Below are 5,551 nucleotides of genomic sequence, written 5' to 3'. Positions count from 1 at the left end.
TTGTTTGCAGCGTTTCTTTTATGTTTGCAGCATTTCTTTTTTGTTTGCAGCGTTTCATTTTTTGTTTGCTGGTGTTTTCTATTTTTGTTTGCATCGTTTCCATTTTTGTTTGCATCGTTTCTTTTCTGTTTCCATGATTTGTTTTTTGTTTGCATCGTTTCTTTTTTGTTTGCAGCATTTCTTTTTCTTTGCAGTGTGTCCCTTGTGGGCCATTGTAATACACACATAACAGGCCTTTTTAATGTAACAAGAATGAGAACATTATACGGTAAGCTAACCATTTTCAAGAGGGGAAAAACCTTGAATTTTGAACTTTTCATTACGATACACCCAGCTCAAAAGTCAGGAAAGCTAATTTCCCAGCCTCCAGGAATCAAAATTTTAGGATCCTGGGACTGCCTTCTTTTTTGGGGTTTTGGGGAAAATTCTGACCCCCACCCCCTACATTTGAAGCCAGATCCCCCTGATTCATATTCCCATCCATTTTACTATTTGGGGGCCCCCCTCCCACTTTGAAAACATTCCACCAACCCTGCATTCTCAACCAACAATAGTTCTTCGCAGAAAAGTTGTGTACTGCAAGCATTAATATATACAAAATGCATACTATCATTTTCATTCTGCATGTAATATTTAATTATGTTATTATTAATAGTTCATAAAATTAAAATTCAATTATTTGACCAAACTTATATATTTTTTTCTAGAATTATAATAATTATAAAATTAACAATTAAACATTTTGATATTCATGGTGCATTTGTATTTTCTCATCCTTAATCTAATTAATGCAATTTATTTTACTACAGAAATTCTGAGGAAATTTTAAACATTGCACCTCTGCAACAAGTGGAACAGCCCTGTTTGGCTGAATGGCGAATTTTGCTTCCTACAGAATGGTGAGTATGCTAATATGATTTTAGATTTGATACTTGTTTCTGAAATTATTTGATTTACATGTAATAATAAAAATGTTTGTTTTAATAATTAATAACTTTAAATTGTTGTATTAATTTTCGTAAATGTTTCAATTAAAATTAACTTTAAATATTTTCCCTTTCCACTGGACTTCAAAATTGTTGTATAAGTTTGCGTACATGTTTCAATTAAAAGTAACTTTAAATATTCTCCCCTTCCACTGGACTTAAAAATTGTTGTATAAATTTGTGTAAAAGTTTCAATTAAAAGTAACTTTAAATATCCTCCCTTTCCACTGGACTTAAAAAATTGTTGTAGAAATTTGCATAAATGTTTCAATTAATGTAACTTTATATTTTCTCCCTTTCCACTGCACTTAAAAATCATTGTACCAGTAAATGTTTCAATTAAAGTAACTTTAAATATTTTCCCTTTCCACTGGACTTAAAAATTGTTGTATAAATTTGTGTAAAAGTTTCAATTAAAAGTAACTTTAAATATCCTCCCTTTCCACTGGACTTAAAAAATTGTTGTATAAATTTGCGTAAATGTTTCAATTAAAAATAACTTTAGTTTCCCTTTCCACCCATGGACTTAAAAATTATTGTACACATTTGCGTAAATGTTTCAAAAAAAGTAAACTTTAAATATTCTCACTTTCCACTGGACTTAAAAATTGTTGTATAAATTTACATAAATGTTTCAATTAAAGTAACTTTATATTTTCTCCCTTTCCACTGCACTTAAAAATCGTTGTATCAACTCAATTGCGTAAATGGTTCAATTAAAAGTAACTTTAAATATTCTCCCTTTCCATTGGACTTAAAAATTATTGTATAAATTTGCGTAAAAGTTTTAATTAAAAATAACTTTAAATATTTTCCCTTTCCACTGGACTTAAAAATTGTTGTATAAATTTGCGTACATGTTTCAATTAAAAATAACTTTAAATAGTCTCCCTTTCCACGGAACTTAAAATTAGTATATAAATTTGCGTAATATTTTCAATTAAAAATAACTTTAAATATTCTCCCTTTCTAGTGGACTTAAAAATTGTTGTATAAATTTGCATAAATGTTTCAATTAAAAATAACTTTAGTTTCCCTTTCTACCCATGGACTTAAAAATTGTTGTATAAATTTGCGTAAATGTTTCAATTAAAGTAACTTTATATTTTTTCCCTTTCCACTGCACTTAAAAATTGTTGTATAATTTGTGTAAAAGCTTCAATTAAAAGTAACTTTAAATAGTCTCCCTTTCCACTGGACTTAAAAATTATTGTATAAATTTGCATAAAAGTTTCAATTAAAAATAACTTTAATTATTCTCCCTTTCCAGTGGACTTAAAAATTGTAGTATAAATTTGCGTAAATGTTTCAATTAAAAATAACTTTACTTTCCCTTTCCACTGGATTAAAAATTTGATGTATAAATTCAATTGCGTAAATGTTTCAATTAAAAGTAACTTTAAATATTTTCCCTTTCCACTGGACTTAAAAATTATTGTATAAATTTGCGTAAATGTTTCAATTAAAAATAACTTTAAATATTCTCCCTTTCCACTGGACTTAAAATTTGTTGTATAATTTGTGTAAAAGTTTCAATTAAAAGTAACTTTAAATAGTCTCCCTTTCCACTGGACTTAAAAATTATTGTATAAATTTGCGTAAATGTTTCAATTAAAAATAACTTTAAATATTCTCCCTTTCCACTGGACTTAAAATTTGTTGTATAAATTTGTGTAGAAGTTTCAATTAAAAGTAACTTTAAATATTCTCCCTTTCCACTGGACTTAAAAAAATTGCTGTATAAATTCAATTGCGTAAATTGTTCAATTAAAAGTAACTAAAAATATTTTCCCTTTTAAAAATTATTGTATAATTTGTGTAAAAGTTTCAATCAAAAGTAACTTTAAATTGTCTCCTTTCCATTGGACCTAAAAATTATTGTATAAACTTTAAATATTCTCCCTTTCCAGTAGACTTAAAAATTGTATAAATTTGCGTAAATGTTTCAATTAAAATTAACTTTAGTTTCCCTTTCCACCCATGGACTTAAAAATTGTTGTATAAATTTGCGTAAATGTTTAAAAAAATAAACTTTAAATATTCTCCCTTTCCACTGGACTTACAAATTGTTGTATAAATTTGCATAAATGTTTCAATTAAAAATAAATTTAAATATTTTCCCTTTCCACTGGATTTAAAAATTGTTGTATAAATTTGCATAAATGTTTCAATTAAAAGTAACTTTAAATAGTCTCCCTTTCAACTGGACTTAAAAATCGTTGTATCAACTCAATTGCGTAAATGTTTCAAATTAAAGTAACTTTAAATATTCTCCCTTTCCACTGGACTTAAAAATTGTTGTATAAATTTGCATAAATGTTTCAATTAAAAATAAATTTAAATATTTTCCCTTTCCACTGGACTTAAAAATTGTTGTATAAATTTTCATAAAAGTTTCAATTAAAAATAACTTTAAATATTCTCCCTTTCCAGTGGACATAAAATTTTTGTATAAATTTGCGTAAACGTTTCAATTAAAAATAACTTTAAATATTTTCCCTTTCCACTGGACTTAAAAATTGTTGTATAAATTTGCGTAAATGTTTCAATTAAAAATATCTTTAAATATTTTCCCTTTCCACTGGACTTAAAAATTGCTGTATAAATTCAATTGCGTAAATGGTTCAATTAAAAGTAACTTTAAATATTTTCCCTTTCCACTGGACTTAAAAATTGTATAATTTGTGTAAAAGTTTCAATTAAAAGTAACTTTAAATAGTCTCACTGGACTTAAAAATTATTGTATAAATTTGCATAAAAATTAATTAAAAATAACTTTAAATAGTCTCCCTTTCCACTGGACTTTTGTATAAATTTGCGTAAAAGTTTCAATTAAAAATTACTTTAAATATTCTCCCTTTCCAGTTGACATAAAAATTGTTCAGTTAAAAATAACTTTAAATAGTCTCCCTTTCCACTGGACTTAAAAAAGTTTCAATTAAAAGTAACTTTAAATATTCTCCCTTTCCACTGGACTTATAAATTGTAATTGTATTAATTTCCATAAATGTTTTCCCATTCTATAGCTTATTGCTCTAATTTCTTGTTCTTTCAGAATGTGGCAACTGATTTGGCAGTTAAAGCTTTCTATTTCAAATCAATATTCTCCAATTTAGTATTGTTTTGGAAACTCAATAAATTCAATATTTTGAATAAATATTAATTATTGTACAGTAATTGAGTATTGGAGTATTTTGAATAAATAAATATTCATTGTATTCAGTTTAGTATTGAGTATTTTCTTCTTCTCGAGCATTGAAAAAGCAGGATGGCAAAAAAAAAAAAAGCGCCCTCGAATAGAAAAAGGCCCTAAATATGACTAAGTTATTTGGCCACAATAATCTGTCCGGTTCTGATAAAAATAGTGAAGAAAATCGCTCTAAATAGCCATTTTAATTCAAAGTTTTTTAGGGTCTCTTAACTGTCAATGGCAGTAAGCGCCCTCTAACATCCCAGTTTTTCAGAATACTGTAGCATAAAAACTGGCTATTAGAGGGCACTACCACTTTATTAATTAAATTAATGACAAATAAGAGACCACCGAAAAACGTTGAACTAAAATGGCTAAAGAGGGCGGTTTTCAGCACCACACAGGACCCCTTTAAATAATTTTAGAAACCCTGGAAATTTTGGCTTTCTATTGAAGAGCGCTCTTCAGCACCACTTTTTAATAGAAATTGAGGGACATGGAAAAAATTAGCCTTTTTCTATTGGAGGGCGCTTTTTTCATCTTACCTGCATCCATCAGTCAAGCCATCAGTCTTTAAACTCGAACAGCAAAGAAACATCAAAACACTATTTTTTTTAATTATCTTCATAACCAAAATCGCATAATGAAAATTATTAGGCATCAACAATTCATAATATGGAAAGTTAAAATGCAAGTTATAGTAGTTTTCTGGTTCTCTTAGTAATTAGTCAGTTCATATCTTCTGTACAATATAATCAGTTTTTCAGATTGAAGCAGTTGTCTTGATGCTGCAACAACTTACCTGCATCCACCAGTCTTCAAACTTGAACAGCAAAGAAAAGACAACACACTACTTATATTTTTTATTATCTTCATAACCAAAATCACATAATTTAAATTATTAGGCATAAGCAATTCATTATATAGAAAGTTGAAATGCTCTGCTAGTAGTAGTAGTAGTAGTAGTTTTTCTGATTGTAATTAGCCAGTTTATATCTTCTGTACAATATACTCAGTTTTTTTTTTTTCAGAATTAAGCAATTGTTGTCTTGATGCTGCAACAAATAATACAACCGCTTTCACCGGGATTACGACATCACAATATTCAGCAAGATATTAGCAAAACTTCTGTATTGTATTAGGCATGACAAATTAAATTAACTAATTTAAATTAAATTGCCTATATTAACAACATTAATTATAATAGGTTTCTCTTCTTTGTCTTCCTCTGCAGCAGTACTTTTCCTGTCTTGCAACTGTGTTGCTGCATCCACCAAAAATAGATTCTAAAAAAAAAATTAGACACAAACACGAATTTAACAAAATTAAAGTAATAATATAGTTAATAATTTCATAAAGCTTCAGTATATTTCAC

The sequence above is a fragment of the Anneissia japonica genome, unplaced genomic scaffold, assembly GCF_011630105.1.
Source record: "Anneissia japonica isolate Jap-2015-1 unplaced genomic scaffold, ASM1163010v1 scaffold3040_len1308831_cov196, whole genome shotgun sequence".
Lineage (NCBI taxonomy): Eukaryota > Metazoa > Echinodermata > Crinoidea > Comatulida > Comatulidae > Anneissia > Anneissia japonica.
This window is presented reverse-complemented; position numbering follows the sequence as displayed.